Source organism: Chanodichthys erythropterus, chromosome 12, assembly GCF_024489055.1.
Source record: "Chanodichthys erythropterus isolate Z2021 chromosome 12, ASM2448905v1, whole genome shotgun sequence".
NCBI lineage: Eukaryota > Metazoa > Chordata > Actinopteri > Cypriniformes > Xenocyprididae > Chanodichthys > Chanodichthys erythropterus.
The window spans coordinates 49,350,255-49,376,028 of NC_090232.1; the positions used below are offsets into that span (position 1 = coordinate 49,350,255).

The following is a 25,774-nucleotide window of genomic DNA, read 5'->3' on the forward strand; positions in this document are numbered from 1 at the left end:
GGCCGAGGCCTGGCACAAGCTTGGGGTTCCTTAGAAGCTTCTAGCTTCTTAAAGGGAAGTTTTACGAGTCTTTGTTCTGTAGCAAGATATTAGCATAAGACACTGGATTGGATGTTTGAGAGAAGAACCCTCTAGATTCTTATAATACTAATGTGTCACAGAGTTAGTAACATGTAACATAAATTACCAAATAGGAAATGAAAGTTGGAGTCCGTAGATACCAAGCATGCTGCCAATGTGATCTCAGTTGACTATACATTTGCAACTATGGAACATTAATACCAAAATAGTTCAAAAGAGAGAATTAATACATAGAATAAAGCCTATAAAAGGAAAGTCATGAGATGGGAAACTTGGATACATGTTTATACATTTCCCAAGTGGTTATATAGAGAATACATAGGATTAAGAGAGTTTACTTGTCCTTCTCAGGAAGAATGAGTCACTAGTCTCTCCAGAATTCTTCTGGATCATAAAAGTACCATATAACTGTAACAGGACACCTAGGTTGGCCTGTGTGCTAGCAACATTGGGATGCTGGTTACAGTTTTAGGGGGATGAGTTCAGAGAACTTTGATAGGGAGAGTGAGTTTATGGGTAATTCATTAAATACAATGAATAATTGTGTGGCTGATTGGTCCAGACGTTACAAAGTGTTCTGGACTAAAGGCCCTGTAAAGGATGTAGAGCCTCCAGATCTGTTTGAGGACACTGAATACAGTCAGAGGCTTCAGTATCTGGGAGATAAACAGCAGAACTGCACCGTCAGACTGAGTCATGTGACACTGGAGGATTCACGCAAGTACTATTTCAGAATCATCACTAATAAAGACAAATGGATTGGTTATCCAGGAGTGACTCTTGCTGTCACAGGTGACTTTCATGAGGTTTCTCTCTTCTTCTGTGCATTATGTTGAATAATAATCAGTGTATGACAGCAGCACTAGATATAATGTGTGTGTTGTGTTCAGATCTTCAGGTGGAGTCTCCTGAGAGAGTGACAGAGGGAGATTCAGTCCGTCTGACATGTAAAAGCAGCTGCACTCTGACTGACAGAGCAACATTCATCTGGTACAGAAACTCACAGCCATTAACTGAGAGAAGAGACAGAAACAATGAACTCCTGCTGCAGTCAGTCAGAAGAGAGGATGCAGGCAGATATAGCTGTGCTGTACACGGACACAATCACATCTCTCCTGCTGTTCAGCTCAATGTCACGTGTGAGTACAGATTCAATAGTTCTTTTTAAAAACTGGAGATTGTGTTTGAATGAGATGATTTAAAGATTTAACTTATGCCCTTTTCAGACCCTCCCAGGAACGTCTCAGTGTTGATAAATGGATCTGGTGAAATAGTGTCAGGAGATTCAGTGACTCTGATCTGCAGCAGTGATTCAAACCCTCCTGCTCTGAACTTCAGCTGGTTTAAGGAGAATGAAAGCTCAGCTGTTGGATCTGGACAGAGTTTCAGTGCACTACAGAGTGGACGCTTCTACTGTCAGGCTCACAATCAACATGGATCTCAGAGATCAGACGCTGTAACTGTCACAGGTGAAGCTTTTATTAACACACTCCTGTATCTTCACATCATTCATGAGTTTGGAGAGTTAATCATGATGATCTTCCTCTTTCAGTTCATCATGGTGCTGGTAGGAATGTGATTGTGATCGCAGCGACATCTGGAGGATTATTCTTCATCATCATCATCATCATCATGATCCTCTTTATAATGTGAGATCAATTAAAAACAAAAAAAAAATCACTTTTGGTGTAGAAGGAAATGCCCATGTAGGAGGTTACGTTCTCGTGACCTTGTGCAAGGTTCAATAAAAGTTATCTAAAGGTGATAACATTTCCGAACCTTTACAGAACATTAGGGATCTACTTACAGGGAACGTCCTGAATGTTGCCTGAAAGTACACCAAAAAACATCCCACAACCCCTAAAAGAACGCCACATCGTGACCATCTCTGAACCATCTGGGAACGTAACTAGGCAACGTCCTTGACATCAATTGAGACGTTCTGGGAATGTTACATTTCTAGCAGTGTGGCTCATTAATGTTGATTATTAGTGATCTTTGAAAACAACATTCATATTTTCTCTTAAATACATTCATCTATATGCTGTTAATGTCTGTCATTATAACAGAAAGAAACGAAGGAGTGATCAAACTGAAGATCTCACAATGAAAGAGGTAAATCATTCAGACACACGACTTTACAGAAGCAGAAAATCAATCGATCAGCTATTATTTATGTTTCAGACTGTAACTGTACAGACTGATGGGAAACTAATATTATCAAAGTCTTCATTAACACAATCCAGAAAAAAATAAATTAAAAACTTTCATAAACGGATATTTTCCTCTCTTTAGACGAATGCATCATCTCCATGTGGTGTGACACAATAAGAAAAAAAATAACATGGTTTACTTCTAATCTCTGATATGTTTGCGATATATTTTGATGCAGATTGATTGTCTAATGATTTGTTAATCATTAGCATTTACATCAGCAGTGTATTTCACTTCAAATTCTGATTCTTTTTCTGCTGTACAATTATATTTCCATCTGATGTGGCACTTAATCTCTACATTGAGAATCTACACTTCAGATCAAACTGATTTACGTTTTAATTAATAATGACTTATTTATGGTTATTTCAGAATGATCTCTATTCTGACGTGCCACAGAGAGTTTCAGTCCATGATGAGCCTCTTTCTGAACCGGATTCAGCCAATGACGCTCCGTATGCCAGTGTGAAACCTCCTGAATCCAGAGATACTGAGGAGATCCAGTACGCAACTGTCCAATATCACAGAAAGAAAGAGACGAAGAGATCAGAGGAGAATGAAAACCAGTACGACAATATAAGAGTTCATCAGCCTGATGCTGCTGTGAGGTGAGAAACAAACAACTTAACCAGCACTAATTTAACCAGCACAGAGTGTATAATCTGAAGTGTAACATCATTGTTGTCCTGTTTGTTTGTTTGTTTGTTTGTTTGTTTGTTTGTTTAGGCAAACACTTCAAACTATGGAAGAGCCTTCAGTGATCTACAGCAGCATCAAATGAGTGACAGAGTGTAAATGTTGCATTAATGTATGTTTTACTGTGCATGTTCTTACAACTACAGCTAATGCTTCAATAAACCTGATTAGTTATTAACCTGCATGCAGTTTAAGGCTGTCGTTTCTTTACTGGTTAACCAGGACCTCTAGTGGTGGATGTGTGAATTATTCTTCATGAATGAGATAGATGCAACTACTTTCCCTCCCAAAAACTTTCCATTCTTTACTCTGATCAGATCTTATTTTCATATTCAGTTAGATGTTAGACAATTCAGTTATTCAATAATACTTTAATTGTTGAATTTGAAATTATACTTAAAACTACTGATTCTTGAAACGGAATTTTACATTAATTTTCCTGTAAAGCTGCTATGAAGCGATTTGTATGGTAAAATGCACTATATAAAATAATCATCTATAATCCAGGATTAAGTCACTGACACACCAAATATTTCAATACTCAACCATCAGTGCAGTTTGGCAGCACAACCTTCTAGATAACAATTTATCTATGAGGATGTCTGAATATATTGTTGTGTGTGTCAAGGTCTGTCTTTTGAATCCTTTTTTTAAGGAGTTCAAAGTCTGATATTCATTGAGTGACATTTAGTGGATTTTGATACACTTTTTTGTCTGGATCTACTGAGTTACTCAAAATTACATATATTTTGTAAATATCACATTTTAAACTTATGACAGATTTTGATTTAGTTATAGAGTAAAGAACGGAAAAAAAGAAGAAAGGAAAATATGTGACTAAATCATTCACAATATTTGCAAAAAACTATAAACTATATCTTTGTTTACGGCTTCCTTTGCAACAAATTATAAGTTTTGATAAACACTGTAGCAAAAACCACAAGCTAACATAGGGTGTACTCACACTAGGCGCTCTGAACCGTGCCCGAGCGCGTTTGACCCCCAAAGCCTGGTTCATTTGACTAGTGTGATCGCTCCGTTCCGTGCCCGAGCGCGGTTGGTTAGCTGGCCCTGGCCCGCTTGAAAGAGGTGGACCAGAGCACGGTTCAGTTGGGCTCGAGCGCGGTTCGCATGCAGTGTGAGCGCTAACCTTGCCAGAGCACGGAAAAGCTATACTTTTGTGTTCGCTGCTGTCATCATTATTACAGTAAACATCTTTATTACTGCTTTGATAGTACACTTATCAATTCATGTAATTAATTTGAGTATATTTGGGTCTGATTCTCACCTTGTAACGATCGGCCCAAAAGGTTGATTTTACATGAATTAAAACTGGGGTCAGATTATACTGTGTGAGCTTTTGGAGTGTTTAAAAAGATGAGACAGACAACAGAAATGAATAAATAAAGTGTATTTACAATTTCCACATGGAGCTTAAAACAACACAATAAAACTAGAAAAACTTAGGCCATTTAAAATCAGGGAATCCATTTGCAGCATACCCTAAAACAGTCCTTAAAGGATTAGTCCACTTTTAAATAAACTTTTCCTGATAATTTACTCACCCCCATGTCATCCAAGATGTCCATGTCTTTCTTTCTTCAGTCGAAAAGAAATGAAAGTTTTTGATGAAAACATTCCAGGATTTTTCTCCTTATAGTAGACTTCAATGGGCACCAAATGGTTGAAGGTCAAAATTACAGTTTCAGTGCAGCTTCAAATTGTTCTACATGATCCCAGATGAGAAATAAGGGTCTTATCTAGAGAAATCATTGCTCATTTTCTGAAAAAAAATGAAAATTATAAACTTTGACCTGAGGAGGGCAGTAACACACTTAGCACCATCTACACTGCTGGAATTCAAGTAGAGGAGAAGAAGAAGAGAGCTAGTTCAAGATGAGCATTTAAGGTTAAAACTTACATAATTTTCAATTTTTTTCAGAAAATGAGCAATGATTTCACTAGATAAGACCCTTATTTCTCATCTGGGATCGTGTAGAACAATTTGAAGCTGCAGTGAAACTGACATTTTGACCTTCAATCATTTGGTGCCCATTCAAGTCTACTATAAGGAGAAAAATCCTGGAATGTTTTCATCAAAAACTTTAATTTCTTTTCGACTGAAGAAAGAAAGACATGGACATCTTGAATGACATGGGCGTGAGTAAATTATCAGGAAAAGTTTATTTAAAAATGAACTAATCCTTTAAGAGTCCTAGTAACGGGCTGATAAAGTCCCAATGTGAAAGTGTCCACCGGTGTATATACAAAGTCCACAGAAGTGATAATCCAACAGAAAAGTGATGTGGTTTGCTGGAAAGGTAAGTCCATAAAATTAAACTCCACAGTCCAGCTCGCAGGTGATCACCTTTGTAATGAGGGGGTGATTGTTTGTCATGCTGCCTCCTTTATACTGGTCTACTTCCTTGTTCCTGTCATGTGATCAGTCACATGACAGGCAGACCCATACACATTTAAAGACATACACACATTAAAATAAGTAAGAGGAATAAAATGGCTAAGACAACATGTAACCCAATTAAAACTCAAATATACATAAAACCATCATGTTATATGTATTGAGAGGATAAAACACGTGTCTTATGTGACAGTGTCACAACCTTATTGATGAACAGAATTGTAGTTTGTGAGAAAAGCTGCAAATTCCTCCATTAACGTCAGCTGCCTTCGTATTAATCCTCTGATACGTGCTATTGACAATCTCTGCGTGGCATGAATTATAAATAGCCTATATGTTAGACAGTATCTTAGTGAAAGTGCATTTCTTCCTGATTTCTTCCATTCAGAAAGATGCATCATATATGACGAAAGCATGCTCCGGCATAGAACGTTAATATGAGTACAAGCCAGCGGGGGAGCGGGCAGGGGGGACAATCGCGCTCGGGGTCGGTTTAAGGCAACCGTGCCTAGTGTGAGTACACCCATAAAAAGCAAAGAGTCAAACTGCCCAAAATAAATACACACTTATCACCATAATGGTGATCAAACATTTTCAATAAAACATTGACACCTAAACCTGTTAATTCTCAAAAAGAACTGTAGACAAATAACAGAAATAAAGTCTAAAATTACTGTGAGCAGTTTTTGCTGCGGTGACCAGGGAGCGATTAGAGGTTCGATGTCTTGCTCAAGGACACCTCAGTGTAGGTAATGAGAGTGAAAGAGAACGCCATTCATTCACTCCCCCACCTACATTTCCTGCCGGTACTGAGACTCGAACCCGCGACCTTCGGGTTTCAAGTCTGACTCTCTAAGAGCACATCCACAATAGGAGTTAAAGTTCACTTGCACGCTTTCCTTTCATGCTGATGTAAGTTGTAATATTAATATGTAATGATATATGGTGTTGCTCTTAGTGTATTTCATATGTGAGGTTTAAGGAAATGGCACGTGCCAGTTTGTTTTTGTTTTGTCCTAAATTTAAGTTTAGTTGGTAGAAGGCCTAGCCAGATTGGCCAGCTTCTTTTTATATATTTGGTCCTTTATCCTATTTTTTTTTTTGGTTTTGTTTTCCTAGGTTTTCCCTGTTATTTGTTTGTGTATCCAATCATTCTTGACTTTGTTTTGCATCTGTTTTGTTTATTATTATAGTATTTTGTTTCTTTTGTCTTTGTGTGTGTGTAGTAATTTGCTATTTTTTTTTTTGTTTGTTTTAGTTGGACACTGACTAATTGTATGTAGTTTATTTAGTTGTAATATTTTTTATTTATTTTATCCAAGTCAGTGATCAATTGTGGTGAGTTCTTTTGTACAACATCCACATTCTTTTGTGAACTTACCCTACTGAATTTAAGTCTGAATCTTCTACTCATTTTTTTTTTTTTTCTGTTTATTTTAGGCTGAAGGGCCCTGAGGTGAGGAGGCAAGCTGTTCTTGCATTCTGGTGTTGATATTTCAACCACAGAGTGTGGTTTGCTGCTTATAACCAATTGTGTTTGTCTGTGTGTGTGTGTGGGGGGGGGGGGGGGGGGGGGTGGGGGGTGTCACTCTGATACTCACGACCTCTCTTGCCTTTCATGGTAATGAACCTGTGCCCTATTCAGCTAGTTATATATATATATAATTATATGTCGTCAGCTAGTTATAATATATTCCTTTTAATGATTTGGTATTCGAGCGTCAGCTGGTTATTTCCTGCCACAATGCCACACATATACTCCATCACAGATGATCACATGACTGATCTCTAGGTCACTGCTTCTCATGCTTTTCTCTAATAATTGATTATGTTATACTGATATACTGAACAAAATTATAATTGAGCATCTATACAATGGACAATGGTTTTAAAGTGTTCAGTATTATCAGCTTCTGACTTTTGTGTTCCTGTAACTTTCCCTTTAAGGGATCAGTTTTATTTGTGATCGCCTCAAAAGACAAAAGAGTTTCTCTTTCTGAATGACCCTCACATCAACAATCCTGTTCTTTAAGCAGCTGAGTAAATATATTTAAATGAACTTAAACATCTTTTTTTTCATTAGTTTTAGTTTGTTGATGTTGTTCTCTTGTAGAGGGAGGGACACTGATGTTTCCGCCACTGGGCTTTAAAAAACAGTGTTAACCACACAAATATCCTTCAATGTGAAGCTAAAGTGCTTGAGTTAAAACAGTCAGTCATTTGGTTGCTGTTGATCTGATGAGCTTCAACACGGTAAGACAAACACATTCATACTTCAATAAAAACTGATGATTATTTCTATAGATGAAGCTCATATAACACATGATTCCTGACATGAGAAATATCTCCTGAACATCTAATGATCAGTTCATTTACACACACTGATGTTGAGCATTAATAATCTTCAGATGAGCAAAGATCTTACTAACACTAAGAGCTGTTTAGAGTGATGAACAGAGACTGTTTATGAGTATATGAGTGATGATTTATGCTGTATTATAGATATATTTGATGCTGATGTTGGTCAGAATGGCTCCTGCTCTTCCTCTGATCTTTCTGCTCATGATTCACAGTGAGTCTCTGTTTCATTCACATTAGAAACACTGATGTTTTTATTTTTAATTTTCAAAGTCCCTATAATGAGTGATTAATGAACAGTTTTCTGTGCTCTGTAGATGTTTTTACTTTTAAAACATGAGGGTTTGGGTGAGACAATGCAATAACTCAATAAGTGTGTCCCAAAGCATAGTGTGTTGAAAAGAGTATACTTTATAGCTACTTTCTCTAAAACGTCAAATATTACCAAGAATGCATTGTTTTCTACAGTATATTGCTGTTTTAATGGAAGACAGCTTGTTATTGTCGAATTTAGCCCTATTTTTACAGCATTTTTTTTACCGTTTCTGGTAGATTTTCCAAGTATGGATCCGTAACGGCTAATATTACCCACAACCCCTCGTTGGTAACACTTTATAATAGCTGCACACTATAAATCATTAGTTAAGCATTAGTAAATAGTCAGTTCATCATTTATAAAGCATTAATAGACATTAGTAAGCAGTAGGGATGTCCAGATCCGATCACGCGATCGGAAATCGGGCCCGATCACGTGGTTTCAGACTCGATCGGAATCGGACGTTACCTCCCGATCAGGACTCGGATATATATGTATTGGGGTGCAACGGTTCTCTGTAAAAAATCGAACCATACGGTTCTCCACTTACGGTTCGGTACGCACTTGCACCGCGGTCCATCTCAAATGACGACGCATCTATTGGTTAATATGGTTTGTTTAAAATAGCAACGTGGGAAACAGACAGACAGAGTTCAGTTAATGTATGTTTCAGTCGATGGATGCGCAAAACGTTACAACAACAACAATAATCAGAAAGCGTGGACAAAACAGTTACTCTTTGTAAACTGTTAACTGCGAGTGCCGTCTGCTCTAATGTCCAGTCATTTACGCCGTCATCACCGTTGATAGCGCGAGCGCAGGTGAGACCTGAACAGCACACGCTGCTATCTGTGTTTAAACTAACTCATTTAAGCCTTGCTGATTTAAACCTTCAAGAACAAAACAAAATGCGAAAGAGAGCTCGCGCGCTGTGAGAAGATTTGTGTGCGCTCATCCGAAGCGCGCACACGCTTATTCCAGTCAGCGCGCAAATACTGAGTTCTCTTTCAAGTCTTGCGCTTCAGCGGACAAATTCATACAAAAATTAGCCTATGTCAACATGCCCGTCTTAGCGAGTATCCTAGCAAACATAGTCGGTTATGTCTTAAGTGAACGTATATTAGTCGAGAAAGAAAGGCACATGTGTAACAGTATATGTACGGGATCGTGCATGTCTTATAGGGAAAAAAACTATTCCTGCTGCCTGTTTTTAATGTTAAATCAAACAACAAATAACAAAGAAATCACTCACTGCTCTTGACTGAATAGTTTTTGTAACTTCAATAATGATTAATCTTTATTTATTTTATACAGTAAAGATAATATGCAGTGATATTTTATATTTGATTACTTTATCCATTTTCTGTACGTGAAAACTACTGTTAGATACATGAAAAGCACTGTTCCTGGATCCTGGATCTGTTTTTTCGCTCTTCTTTATTCTTTTTTATGTATTATAGCAGTATCGGATCGGGACTCGGTATCGGTAGATTTTCAAAATCAAATGACTCGGACTCGGACTCGAGGGCAAAAAAACGTGATCGGGACATCCCTAGTAAGCAGTTTATAAATACATCTGTAAATGCTTTATTCTTTATTTATGAGCATATTTATAATGTGTTTAATAATTGTATTTTCATACTTTATTAATGATCAATTTATCATTTCTAAAGTAAGTATTAGATTATTTACAAACCAGTTATTTAACAATTGTCCGTGGTTCATAAGATCATTTAGAAAGTGTAAGTAAATGATTCATAAACTATTTAAAGATACATTTATACATCTTATTAGTTACTCAGTGTGTTAATAAATGCTTTATTAACACAGGTTGCTTATTTTTTATTTATATTCACTTGCTTTCTTATTTTGTTCCTGGTTTGTAAATAATGTAATAATTTAGAAATTATAAATTGATCATTAATAAAGTATTAAAACAAATTATTAAACACATTATAGATTATGTATATTAATGCTTTATAAATGATGAATTAACTATTTACTAATGCGTAACTAATGATTTATAGCGTGCATTATTATAAAATGTTACCCTTTTACAACTTTATCTGCCTTTGAAATGGAAAGATGCAAAGTCCATAGCACCATTGTTGGTCTGTTTTGAGGATTTTAGAGCCTAGATTGCCTTACATTTTCTAAAGTTCAATGAAGGGAAAACGGATGTCATGGTATTTGGACCTGATATAACACATGTGAGTCCACTTATCTGAATCTGGGTGCTATACAATCATATGAAGCCCAGTGTTAAAAACCTGAGTGTTATAATGGACAGTGATTTTTAAAGCTTCAAGGGCTTTAAACGATACCAGATGAGTAATAAGGGTCTAAGTAATAATATCTAGCGAATCGATCGGTCATTTTCGAAAAAAATACAACCGTTTATGCTTTATAAACAAAATATATAAACGGTTGTATTTTTTTCGAAAATGACCAACCGATTCGCTAGATAAGACCCTTATTACTCATCTGGTATCGTTTAAAGCCCTTGAAGCTGCACTGAAACTGTAATTTTGACCTTCAACCTGTTGGTAGCCATTGAAATCCACTGTAAGGAGAAAAATCCTGGAATGTTTTCCTCAAAAACCTTCATTTCTTTTCGACTGACGAAAGAAAGACATGAACATCTTGGATGACATGGGGGTGAGTAAATGTATACCAGGAAAAGTGTATTTAAAAGTGGACTTATCCTTTAAAACAATTACATTTTCTGAACGAGGAGTTTAGTTTTATTTTCTGTGTTGCTCAACATTTTTGAGTAAACCCTTATACTTACATTATTATTTTTAAGTTTACTGAGCGACATAAAGTGACATTACCCATGTCATTACCGACGTTATCAGAAGAATCCATTCAACATTAAAGTTCTACTAAAATAATCTTTGAGTTTGTAAACTTAAAAAAATTGAGTTGTTTTACAGTGTGGTAAACAATATTTTTAAGTACAGTGCACTTAAAAAATAATTAAAATAAATAATAAATTGATGTTTATAACTATTGTTTACTTAAAACATTGAGCTGATTTACTTAAATGTTTTGAGGTAATTGGTGTCTATAAAAATTGAGTACTTTGAACTTCTCAGGTTTTACAGTGTATGTGTAAATGATTTCATCCTGATTATGCTTGTATAGCACTTTGGTAAAAATTGTCAAAGAAAAAAAGTGCTCTATAAATAAATTTTGATTTGATTTGACAATCCATTGCACTTTGGAGGAGCTTTTCATTCAGAACTACAGACACAAACAGAAAGTGTTAATAACTACAAACATGGCAGATGTATAGTGGTTTAGATAAAGAGGTATGAGCAGGGGCGTAGCAGCCATTTGAAAAGTGGGGGGGACAGCTGTATGGTGATGTGACCCAAAGCTGATGTTCATAATACATTCTAAATAGATTACCAATTGGCATTTTACAGCACCCTAGTGGCATTTTTGGGAACATGCCGTGATAGCTTACAGGAACCTATTTTTGTGAAATCAAATTTAAAAATACTGCAGGACTTTGAGACCAATGTGAGACCATCTATACTTTATTTAGATAAAGATATTTTATGATATTTAAAATATTCTCTGCATTCAATAATAAAATGCCTTAAACTGGAAATTCAGTGTTTAATCTTGTCATTATAAATTACTCTATTCTCCTATTTGATACTGTTCAGTGCTTTGACACAATCTGTATTATTAAAAGCACTATATAAATAAAGGTGATTGATGGTTGATCTTTTGTTTTAAGGAATTAAATTGATGTGTAATTCCTTAAAATATTGGCAAGCAGTTCCAATTAAGAAAACACTGCCTTAAAATAGTCAATCTGCTTTTTTTATACAAATCTCACCTGTACACATTCTGGAGAGGTTGAGCAACTGTCCCCTCTCTCTGTCAGTGACGTCACAGCCTGCCTTTCCTACAGACCAGTTAGGACATAAAGTAGAATATTTACATAAAGTATAAAAAAATATATATTTTAAATTTGATAAAGTATTTTAAGATATTCGGTGCAAAACAAATTTGATTTATTGTGAAAGGATAATTCTACTCCGCGAGCAGCACGTAGGCAACAAAAGACAGCAGAAACCAATAATTTGTTACGTCTCATTTAGCAGACGCTTTTATACAAAGCGACAAGTGAGGAGAGCATTTAACACACTGAATCCGGCGCGACGTGACGAGGTCCATACGGGTTCTGTTGTCTTTTGACGTTACAGTAAGAGTTGGTTTAAATCATAACATGAGAACTTTATCGCGTGATTCGTGTCATCGCGACATACTGTAACATACTTACAGTGTGTGTTTGAAAAAAGGATGTAATCGTCCTTTGCTTTTTTCTGGGGTGCATTTTATCCCAGACGGCCTAATAGCAAAGTGAATGAACGAACGAAAACTCACAACAGCAACAAGAGATTTGAAGCTCATAGCAGACGCGCCCAAGAGATGATTCGCTCTGTGATTGGCTGAATGTTAGTTCACTCAAATCTAAGTAACAAATCAGAGAACACTGCCGGTGCCGGAAATATTCACGCTGGATCCAAAAAAATAAAAAATAGCAGGGGTCAGAATCACCTGTTTCTAAAAGTGCGGGGGACGTGTCCCCCCCGTCCCCCCCGGTTGCTACGCCCCTGGGTATGAGCAAGTGGCAACCTCCCCCTGTTTCTCGTGAAGCCAATACGGAAGTGAATTAAACTGCAATTCATCGACTGGCCGCTAGGGACAAGCTGCAGAAGTGAGCAGAATCTCATTGACCATCATGTTAAATTAGCCAAGTTTACAGCAGAAAAAAACATGTTTACAGTCTGGTTCATATTGTGGTTTTGGTCTATACTGCAAATTTGCCCTTCATGACAACTCTGAGGGGGGTGAATTTTTTTATAGCTCATCCGTTTAAATTATATTAAGCCTTAAAGTTCTGCATAATTAAGGGCGTGGTCACTTGAGTGACAGGTATGCCACTGCTGTCTGTGAGCCGTCATGTTACCTCAGCAGCTCATTTCAGCCGCTGAATTTGGCATCTCACTCGTATTTGTGCTTTTTTCTGTATTATTTTATACAATATATGGCTTGCTGCATACTCGAGACAGATGTCAGTCTGTGTACATGTGCTCGCATGCGGAACACACGTTGTTGGATCGTCGTGGCATTGGCTAAAAGTTTTGTTCCTGACATTTACTACAATGACAATACCAGGATAACGTATACAACTCCGACAGCACTGCTTGGATATAACTAAAACTGCTGCACTATTTTGAAAAATTATACTTTGGATACGTGCTCATTAGTTTGAGAGAACATTTGAGAGATATACATCTGGTACATATATATATATATTTTACCCAAGTGCCACGGATTGGATTCATCTCGCGATCTCATTATAAAGGTATGAAATCCCATTTGATTTGTGTTATTTGCACACCCCACACAAATTAATTAGCCTACTGGTGTTAGAGCATCTATAACGTTATCGTAAAAAAATCACCGTAGATTGACAGTAATCCTTTAGTACTTTCTAATGATATTGCTATCTTTATTAATATTTTAGATAGACAGCTAGGGCGGGCGTGGTTTCAGCAACAAGTCGCATGGGCTCCAACTTCGTCCCACCTCTTTGCCCATTTTCAGTTATCTGGGAGTGACGTGCGGTCACGTGCAGCTAAGATGGCCGCGGCCTCATTTGCGCGTCAAAACTGCTGTTCAGAACTCTATGGGTGACGTCACGGACACTACGTCCATATTTTTTTACAGTCTATGGGTATGAGTGACTAATAATCATTTAACCTGGTTTATTGCTATGTTTATTGCCACATCTACCTTTATGATGTGATATTATGTCCCAAAGCTTCTTATATATATATATATATATATATATATATATATATATACAACAGTTCTGTCTGGTTCTCGAATCTGATTGGCTGATAGCCATGCGATATTTTAGTGATAACAGCACTCCTACTGCCTTTTCACCGTTTGTATCACTCCGCTTGAAGTGACCGTCATGGCGGCCGATCAAATCAACCGTATTTTTTACAAATACTACTTCTTGTACCACGAACTGTAGTTTTAATAGTTTTTTAGGCGAGAATGTTTAGACCTGAATTATGTGACTTATATTTAATAATAGCGCCTTTTTTACAATTTGTTTTGACGGTTTCGGAGATGCGAGCTCTAGGCCTTTAGCGGCCGTACAGTGCTTCTGTAACCGCCGAGAACAGCTTCATCAGGAGAATGAGTCAGTGAAGCGCAAGAGACTTTTAAATTGAAAGGAACTTTTGCAAAAGGAAGTTGTTTTAGCCCTGTGGTGTAATGGAGGTTATGGAAAACTAAAAGGACAAATACAAAGATCGCTTTCCTCAGCGGACATTCAAACGGACTTGTATAAAGGATATAATATTATGGACATCGACTTGAAGAATGAATGTAATGCAATATACCAGTAACCAGACAGGTAATAGCCTACTCTCTCTCGCTCTCGCTCTCTCTAATACTGTACAAAATTCAATGTGTTTCAATGAAGCGACTCAACGTTCCTTCGTTACTAGTTCTAAAGTGACGTTTTAGAGTTAGTAACGGAGGCTTGGTCCAACTGTCAAATTGAGATTTGAATCCGTGGCGGAAGGAAGTAGTGCTGCACAAAAGACGGTTTTAAAGACACTCCGTTGTTGTTCTTATTTATTTACACACTCGTGCCGTCGAACTGTTGTATAAACACAATATCACACTCGTAGCCGTGCGATATTCGAGAACCAGACAGAACTGTTATATATATATATATATATATATATATATATATATATATATACAACAGTTCTGTCTGGTTCTCGAATCTGATTGGCTGATAGCCATGCGATATTTCAGTGATAACAGCTCTCCTACTGCCTTTTCACCGTTTGTATCACTCCGCTTGAAGTGACCGTCATGGCGGCCGATCAAATCAACCGTAATTTTTACAAATACTACCTCTTGTGCCACAAACTGTAGTTTTAATAGTTTTTTAGGCGAGAATGTAGTTGTTTAGACCTGAAATATGTGACTCATATTTAATAACAGCGCCTATTTTACAATTTGTTTTGACGGTTTCGGCGATGCGAGCTCCAGGCCTTTAGCGGCCGTACAGTGCTTCTGTAACCGCCGAGAACAGCTTCATCTCGGCCAGTGCCTCGGGGATTTGCCGCTGGCTCTTATAGTGGTTAAACATGAGACATAATTCAATTTGAGTACATAGAACGGGCAATCTTTGGTCTTATTAATCTATTATTTGTTCCAGAGCAAGTCGAATTGTGCTATATTAAATTTGATAATAAACGTTACCTTACATCCTTATATAGCACATTGGCTACAACTAGACGGGGCATATCAGACTCTTCTCCGCTTTTCAAATACGTAAAACATTAAACTTTATAAACATATGTTTTTTTTTGAGTAAAGAAAACGCTTTACAATTTTTTTTCAAACATCAGATCTTTATTTACCTTTGCATTGCACAGAGGAGATGTCCAAACTGCGTGCGCACTTCATTCAGGAGGTGAGGCAGATTAATGAGGTTTGATTGACAGTTTGAGGATCCAATGGAGTTAGGACGTTTTGTCACAAGCTCTTTAAAATCCTTTTCATTCGTTAAATATTTGTAAAACCCACATACAAGCGTAAATGGTGACCTAATTTTTTACTAGTGCTTTATGTTTGACTGAACTGTACAGTTGTGCTTATTTGTTGTTCTAAATATTATTGTTAATAAATATGATTTTATATAAATATGTCCATTAAGTAATATGGATTGAGTGAACATTACATTAATACACCATTAGATGGCGGCAACACTTTACAGGAGAATGAGTCAGTGAAGCACAAGAGACTTTTAAATTGAAAGGAACTTTTGCAAAAGGAAGTTGTTTTAGCCCTGTGGTGTAATGGATGTTACGGAAAAGGACAAATACAAAGATCGCTTTCCTCAGCGGACATTCAAACGGACTTGTATAAAGGATATAATATTATAGACATCGACTTGAAGAATGAATGAAATGCAATATACCAGACACAGGTAATAGCACTCTCTCTCTCTCTCTCTCTCTCTCTCTCTCTCTCTCTCGCTCTCTCTAATACTGTACAAAATTCAATGTGTTTCAATGAAGCGACTCAACGTTCCTTCGTTACTAGTTCTGAAGTGACGTTTTAGAATTAGTAACGGAGGCTTGGTCCAACTGTCAAATTGAGATTTGAATCCGTGGCGGAAGGAAGTAGTGCTGCACAAAAGACGGTTTTAAAGACACTCCGTTGTTGTTCTTATTTATTTACACACTCGTGCCGTCGAACTGTTGTATAAACGCAATATCACACTCGTAGCCGTGCGATATGGCTGTATATCAGCACGCTGTGATTACCTACGGAACTCGGCCTGCGGCCTCGTGCCTACAGACGAATCACAGCGTGCTGATATACAGCCATATCGCACGGCTACTCGTGTGATATTGCTCATTTATATATAAATATATATATATATATATATATATATATATATATATATATATATATATATATATATACATACACACACACACACACACACACATATACATACTGTTAGGGTGCAGTATCTAAGTAGGCGAATTTGCTGCAATGTCAGGTGGTTTAGGGGAGGGACCTTCTCACTCATCAAAGCATTTGAATGTAGAAACATCAGCCAGATCATCAATATTTTTGGCTCATTTTATCAGAAGCAGGATTGCACATCCCTGGCTTGTGTCAATGTAACAACATTAACACAAGTCAGGGCCAATGTCCTGCAGTTTAGCAATAAATGAATCTGCACAGCTGGGTGTCTGCAGGCAGATGTCTGAGTCAGTCAATACAATGGAAAATGGAATGTGCAAAACATTATTTTTTCTTCACAACAATGTCTGCAACCAAACTTGATTGTAGAGCGATACCACTTAAACACACTGGGGAAAGCTCATGCTCACCCAAAACACACAAACACCCCCACCTCCACCCCCAAAGTCATCCATAGAATTGAATGGGAGATTATTACATTTTATTACACACACACACACACACACACACACACACACACACACACACACACAAAAGAACAGTGTATTCAGGTTTGACTGTTTTGTGACAACTGCAAACAATAAAATAAAGATACTTCAGCGATGATACTTAGACAAAGATATATTTTTATTGTTATAATAGTGATTTTATAATGTCTAAACATAAATCTAAATGAAAAATGGTAAAAAAGATATACCTATGTGGAAATGGCAAATGAGCCCGTGAGTGATGTTCTGTAGTCATCGAGTCCTTAGGCTGTCCTTAAAGGTGCCTAAAAACATGTTTTCAAAAGATGTAATATATGTCTTAAGTGTCCCCTGAATGTGTCTGTGAAGTTCCAGCTCAAAATACTCCATAGTTTTTTTTTATTCATTTTTTTAACTGCCTATCATTATAAATGCGCCAATTCAGGGTACGCGGCCCCTTTAAATCTCGTGATCCACACCCCAAGAGCTCGCGCTTGCCTTAAACACCATAAACAAAGTTCACACAGCTAATATAACCCTCAAAATGGATCTTTACAAAGTGTTCGTCATGCAGCATGTCTAATCGCGTAAGTACAGTGTTTATTTGGATGTTTACATTTGATTCTGAATGAGTTTGATGGTGCTCCGTGACTAAAGCTAACATTACACACTGTTGGAGAGATTTATAAAGAATGAAGTTGTGTTTATGAATTATACAGACTGCAAGTGTTTAATAATGAAAATAACGACAGTCTTGTCTCCGTGAATACAGTAAGAAACGAGACAATTTACAAACATCACTAAAAATATCATGATATCATGGATCATGTCAGTTATTATTGCTCCATCTGCCATTTTTCGCTATTGTTCTTGCTTGCTTACCTAGTTTGATGATTCAGCTGTGCACAGATCCAGATGTTAATACTGGCTTGTGTAATGCCTTGAACATGGGCTGGCATATGCAAATATTGGGGGCGTACATATTAATGATCCCGACTGTTACGTAACAGTCGGTGTTATGTTGAGATTCGCCTGTTCTTCAGAGGTCTTTTAAACAAATGAGATTTATATAAGAAGGAGGAAACAATGGAGTTTGAGACTCACTGTATGTCTTTTCCATGTACTGAACTTTTGTTATTCAACTATGCCAAGGTAAATTCAATTTTTGAATCTAGGGCACCTTTTAAGGATTCGTTCACTTCAGAATTCAAATTTCCTGATAATTTACTCACCCTGATATCATCCAAGATGTTCATGTCTTTCCTTCTTCAGTTGAAAAGAAATGAAGGTTTTTGAGGAAAACATTCCAGGATTTTTCTCCATGTTGTGGACTTCAACAGGGTTCAATGGGTTGAAGGTCCAAATGTCAGTTTCAAAGAGCTCTACATGATCCCAAATGAGAAATAAGGGTCTTATAGAAACGATTGGTTATTTTCTAAAAATAAAATAAAAATTTACATACCTTTTAACCACAACTGCTTGTCTTGCACTGCTCTGCAATGCGCCACACATTACATAATCACATTATTATTATTACTTTATTATTTTCAATAAAACAGTGCTAAGGCTTCCTAGAGGCTAAGTGAGGGCCAACGTTTTGCCAATGAGCAAATTCTCAGGGGCTTGTTTGCAGGGCTGTTTCTATGTGTTTATCATCCTCCATCAAAGTTCATTGAGTAATTGAGATTGTTTATCACTCAACCTATTCTGAGAAGATTCATTTATAACATTTCCTGTCATGATAGTAAACATTATTATCATGTTTTCATGGTCCAGTGTAACTGATAAAACAACATTTTCATCTTGATGAATTCTGTGTTTCAGGGGTTTCTAGTGCTGATTGGGGTGTGAGTTACAGTCCTTCACACATCTGTGCACTAAAGGACTCATCAGTGATAATGAACTGCACTTATACATACCCTACTGGATACTGGATCATGAATGTGTTCTGGACCAAAACACTGGAAAAATATAATGGAGAGTTTCTAGATCTGTCTAAGGACCCTGAATACAGTCAGAGGCTTCAGTATCTGGTAGATAAACAGAAGAACTGCACCATCAGACTGAGTCATGTGACACTGAAGGATTCACACATGTACTATTTCAGATTCATCACTGATAAACCTGCTGGAAGATATACTGGTTTTCCAGGAGTGACTCTTACTGTCACAGGTGACTTTCATGAGGTTTCTCTCTTCTTCTGTGCATTATGTTGAATAATAATCAGTGTATGACAGCAGCACTAGATATAATGTGTGTGTTGTGTTCAGATCTTCAGGTGGAGTCTCCTGAGAGAGTGACAGAGGGAGATTCAGTCCGTCTGACATGTAAAAGCAGCTGCACTCTGACTGACAGAGCAACATTCATCTGGTACAGAAACTCACAGAAGATATGAAATGAGAGTAATGAACTCAACTTCGAGTCAGTCAGAAGAGAGGATGCAGGCAGATATAGCTGTGCTGTACACGGACACAATCACATCTCTCCTGCTGTTCAGCTCAGTGTCACGTGTGAGTATATTTTGCCTAATTTTCTTTGATGAAATCTAAAAGGTTTATGATCTCCAAAGAAAAAATCATAATTACCATGTTGAAGGTCCAGGAAGGTAATAAAAACATTGTTAAAATAGTAAACGTGACTACAGTGGTTCAACCATAATGTTATGAAGCAAGGGGAATACTTTTTGTGTGCATAAACAAAACTACTGACCAAAAAAAAATAAAAAATGTATTCATGCTGCAATGCATGCTGGGAGCCATGAATGTGTTTTGTATGCTGGCATGATGTCACCATTGTTGTTTAATATGCCGAATGTTGATGTCTGTATGAGTGTATAAATGACATAAAACAATGTTTTAAACAGAAAATTAACAATGAAAGTGTTATTTATACACTCACATCAACATTCAGCATCTGAAACACAACTTCGTTACAAATGATGTTTTTCACATTGGTTGAGGTTTATTTTCTGATGTTTTAAGTGATTTCAAAAGTATTTTAAACCGAATTAACAGGAATGGGAAGGAATAAAGATCTCAGCGACTTTGACAAGGGCTGAATTGTTATGGAAAGGATACATTTAGGGGTCTTACTGAGTCATTGCCTCTGCTGTTGAGTGGATAAATGAATACATACTGAATTAATAAATACTACCATATGGAACCTGGTCATATTTATTTAAAATATTAAAATATTTCTCCTGTAGATCCTCCAGTGAATCCTGCGATTTCCATCAGTCCATCTGGTGAAATAGTGGAGGGGGACTCAGTGACTCTGATCTGCAGCAGTGATTCAAACCCTCCTGCAGAAATCATCTGGTTTAAAGGAGGATCGATTTTGCAGTCTGGTGACACCTACAGCATCACTAATATTATGTCTGAGGCCAGCGGAAACCATTATTGCACTGCTAGAAATAAACATGGATCACGAGCCTCTTCTGTAAATGTGAATATATTATGTAAGTCTACCTTTATTTTTAATCAATTCTGGAAGATTATTTGGGCAATAATTAGTCTCACTGCATGTCATTTTACAATTTTTTTCTTTACAGTTCCCCCAAAGAGTGTCTCAGTGTCCATCAGTCCATCTGGTGAAATAGTGTCAGGAGATTCAGTGACTCTGATCTGCAGCAGTGATTCAAACCCTCCTGCAGAAATCAGCTGGTTTAAAGGAGGAACGTTTGTAGGATCTGGAAGAATCTTCAGCATCTCAAAGATCAGCTCTGATGACAGCAAAAAATATAAGTGCAAGTCCATCAATGAACATGGAGAGAAATACTCTGACGCTGTGACTTTAAACGTCATGTGTGAGTTAATTGTAAAGCAGAAGATATAGAATATTTCAGCATGTCTATTATGATTTTCCTCAAATATTATTAGCACAGAAATGTCTTATGATCCTTATCACAATAAGTTTGGTGATTGTTATTAGATCCTCCAAAGAGCGTCTCAGTGTCCATCAGTCCATCTGGTGAAAAAGTGTCAGGAGATTCAGTGACTCTGATCTGCAGCAGTGATTCAAACCCTCCTGCTCTGAACTTCAGCTGGTTTAAAGGAGGAACGTTTGTAGGATCTGGAAGAATCTACAGCATCTCAAAGATCAGCTCTGATGACAGTGGAGAATACAAGTGCAGATCCAGAAACAAACATGGAGAGAAATACTCTGATGCTGTGACTTTAAACGTCATGTGTGAGTTTATTATAAAATCTAAGATGCTGTAGATAGAACATTCCATCATGTTTATTTTCATCAATAATTAGTTGATTATTTTATATTTATAAAATATTTTATAAAATATTTTATATTCCTTGTAACAATAAGTTTGGTGATTGTTATTAGACCCTCCCACAACCGTCTTAGTGTTGATGAACAGATCTGGTGAAATAGTGTCAGGAGATTCAGCGACTCTGATCTGCAGCAGTGATTCAAACCCTCCTGCTCTGAACTTCAGCTGGTTTAAAGAAGAAATGTTTGTAGGATCTGGAAGAATCTACAACATCTCAAAGATCAGCTCTGATGACAGTAAAAAATACAAATGCAAATCCATCAATGAACATGGAGAGAAATACTCTGATGCTGTGACTTTAAACATCATGTGTGAGTTAAAAATGGTTCAGTAACTGTAGTAACCATCAAATTAATAGATTAACAATCGCAAAACATTAATTTACATTTTGTTTTAGACCCACCCAGGAATGTCTCAGTGTCCATCATTCAGTCTGGTCAGATTTGGGCAGGAGATTCAGTGACTCTGATCTTCAGCAGTGATTCAAACCCTCCTGCTCTGAACTTCAGCTGGTTTAAGGAGAATGAAAGCTCAGCTGTTGGATCTGGACAGAGTTTCAGTGCACTACAGAGTGGACGCTTCTACTGTCAGGCTCACAATCAACATGGATCTCAGAGATCAGACGCTGTAACTGTCACAGGTGAAGCTTTTATTAACACACTCCTGTATCTTCACATCATTCATGAGTTTGGAGAGTCAATCATGATGATCTTCCTCTTTCAGTTCATCATGGTGCTGGTAGGAATGTGATTGTGATCGCAGCGACATCTGGAGGATTATTCTTCATCATCATCATCATCATCACCCTCTTTATAATGTGAGCACAATAATAAATCGCATTGATTGCATAAATTCACTTTTGCAGTGAATAAATTAACTTTTAGTCTAATGTAAGAAATGTCTTGGTTGTGTTTTTAATTATTAGTAATCTTAAAAAACAGTATTTATATATTCAATTATTTTAATAGACTCATGCATATGCTGGTAATGTCTGTCATTATAATAGAAAGAAGCGAAGGAGTGTTAAATTTGAAGAACTCACATTGGAAGAGGTAAATCATCCAGACACAACACAACTTTACAGAAGCAGAAAATCAATCGATTAGCTGTTATCTGTGTTTCAGACTGTATATCTCAGCTAACAATTGTTTGTTCTAAAAATGTTTTCCAAACATTCTCATTTGGTAATGGAAATGTTAAAATGTCCAATTCCCTTTGAAGGGAACTCGCGCTGCATCAATGACGCTTTGGGAACGCCTCTGCGTGATTGCGTCAGTAGCACTTGTGCACTTGAAGCACTTCCTTAATTTTGAGGAATTAAATGATAAATACTTATCTGACTTTGAGTAGTTAGATTCATGCATTAGTTCAGCCTTTCATCCAGCCCGTGTTAACTTGTATGCTTGATCTTTTGCTGCATTTAATTTTGAGAAATTAAATGGTACGCATGAATCTTTTGGCCTGCTCTACATGAGACCCTTGGTGGCTCAAGGCCAAGGGTCTTTGCAGCTTGATAATATGAAGGAAGCATTGGTTCTTGTCCCAAGGTCCTGTGTAAGGAGCCCATTGTCATCGATTCATGGTCATGACAGATGCTTCCCTCACAGGTTGGGGAGCGGTTATGGAATGCCACTCAGCTCAGGGTCTGTGGATGATGGCTGTCTTCACAGCATTGAAGCATTTCCTCACAAATCTGAGAGGCCACCATGTGCTTGTTCGCACAGACAACAAATCAGTGGTCTCTTATATAAAGCATCAAGGGATTTGTGTCTATGCCCGCTATGCAAACTGGCACACCAGATCCTCCTGTTGTCCCAAGGAAATCAACTCTCCCTGAAAGCAGTATACATTCCAGGGTACCAATATTTAGGAGCAGACATCCTGCCAAGGTAGGGGCTGAGGCCCGGGGAATAGAAACTTCACCACAAGGTGGTGAAGCTTATATGGAAGGCTTTTCAGCCCAGTAGTAGTGGATCTGTCTGCATCTCAGGATACAACGCACTGTCCACTTTGGTTCTCCCTCACACATCCAGTTCCCTTGGGGCTGGGCGTTATGTTACAGACATGGCCAAGGCTACGTCTGTACACTTTTCCCCCAATTGCTCTCCTCCCAGGAGTTCTGGAGATGGTCTGCCGGTAGCGCCGTACTGGCTGTGCCGACTATGTTTCTCAGACCTGGTGTCCCTCCTCGACGGCTCTCCCTTGGAGATTCCCGTCAGGAGGGTTATTCTGTCTCAAGTAGGAGGCATAAATCTTCACCCCCGCCCAGAGATATGGAACTCATGGGTTCCACACTGAAGGTGTACATGGCGGCCTTTGCCACCTACCATGTCCCTTTGGGTGTGTATCTCTGGGGAGAAACCCATTGGTGACACGTTTCCTCTGTCATGCTTTTAGGCTTGGACAGAAGTATGATGACTTAGAAAGCCTTAATATATAAGGAGGTATCCCTACAGGATGTAGTATGCGGCAGGCTGGACCTCTCCGCTCACATTTGTAAGGTTTAACAACCTCAACCTGGGTGCTGCCTCAAGTTCACAGGTGCTCATGTCTTAGTTGTGCTCTCAGTATTCACATGGACAGACACTTGTAAGCATGGCATTTGGGCATTATTGTTCCCAAAGCGCCATCAACGCAGTGTGAGTTCCCTCGAAAAGGAACGTCGCTGCAACGAGTCGTTGCGTCACCCTGCCATACTTCCTTCATCCCTGTGATCACTTGCTTTGGCTAAATCAAGCTAATGTCGGTCATTCTGGATGTGCTTTTAATGCTTTCCTTTTGATTTAACACCAGGGAATGTACGCTGTATGCTCAGATTAATGCTGCATTTACACTAAAGGGCTTGATGCCCAATTCCGATTTGTTGACTCTATCTATCTATCTATCTATCTATCTATCTATCTATCTATCTATCTATCTATCTATTTATATTTTATGACCGGCATACTTCATCTTTTAAAAATGTACCCATATCCGATATCTGCTTTTACACTGTACACTTAGTGAAGCAACTCCAGGTAGACATACTGACCCAGAAAAGTTAAGCTGAAAAGGAAGCAAAAACTGCAATTTGCAATGGACACAGACAAAATGATAATACAAGCTTTCAAGGTCAGCAAAATATTAGTCTCTAAAGACTTAAGTGGGTTGAGCCTTTGTCCTCCATTGCGGCATTGAAAAGAATCATGCGAATGGTGTTTGGAGTCCACCTGAGTTGACGTCTTTCACAACCATCACTTTTTGAATGACGTACACCTTACATTGACAGGGGAATATTCAATCTGTCCGCATTCATAGCAGACCCAAATGCACATATCCAATTCATAACAGATTTATTTCCTCATATGAATAAAGCCTGAAACCGATCTGAGAATATCGGAATCCATGTGCTTTTTTCCTGCTTACACGTTCATGGGTCATATCCGATCTGTGCCACATGGGAGGAAAAATCTGAATTGGGTCACTTGAACTATGCAATGTAAAAGTAGCCTAAGAGAAAGCAAAGTGAGCCAAGAAAATGCCAAGAAAAGAGCATACAGTATGATGTGAAAAAGCCATTTCCTTTGAACATTGCCAGGGAACTTTCTTTCCAGTACTTTTTTCTAATCATTGCCAATTTTTTTAATATTATATATTTAGTATTGTGATTGTGTTTCTTTGTGATGTATGTCCTTCTGTCTCTTCTGTAGCTCTTTGATCTAAAAGAAGACACATGTCAAGATCTTGAGGTCAAGTCCACGACCTCAGACCTGTACGACACACTCCCAGTAAGTGAGACGTAAAAGTCTTAAGATCTATCACAGATGATCACATGACGATATCTCACTAGGCTTGTTCAACTTGAAGCAGAGCTGCACAGACCGATCAGTGCACAGCAAAATCCCCCGAGTTAAATCAACTCTGCTCAGAGTACATATGGTCCCTCTCTAAATAGTGTTAAAGTAACATTGAAGCAGAGTTAAAGTTAAATGGCATAATTAAGCAATTAATTAAGTGATGATTGAGCATTAGTGATAAACACCTGCTGTTAACAAGCAAAATCACTGAAGAAAAGAGAAGAAGTACAACTGACACAAGAACTACAACTGACTTCAGCCACATCCTTAGATGAAATCAACTAAAGATAAAAGACATTAAATCTCTCAAGATCTGATTAAACAACTCCACAAACATTACCAGATGCACTTATTATTAACCAGATTCACTTTATTTCTGTCATGCATCTCAGAAGTTCTTATTTAGAATTAACAGAGGTTTAGATGTTGATGTTTTATTTGTCAAAAAAATGATGCCACCATCATGGTGGTCAGTGTTTGCTTTAGTTGGGCTCTTGACCCTTGACATTTTATGTTAGATTTTTCTTTGCAACAACTCATATA

At 37.6% G+C, this 25,774-nt stretch overlaps 1 protein-coding gene across 2 annotated transcripts in view; it reads right to left on the reverse strand.

Moving 5' to 3' along the window:
- LOC137031582 (galectin-9-like) overlaps nt 1-25,774 on the reverse strand; it is a 112,042-nt gene that overhangs the window by 80,651 nt on the left and 5,617 nt on the right. The window contains exon 1 of one of the 2 annotated variants that reach the window (XM_067402625.1): nt 11,938-11,997. The exons of the other annotated variant lie outside the window; for it this stretch is intronic. The gene's annotated coding sequence lies outside the window, so the exon portion shown is untranslated. Of the gene's footprint in view, nt 1-11,937; nt 11,998-25,774 lie in introns of those variants that run through there. 2 annotated transcript variants of the gene reach the window in all.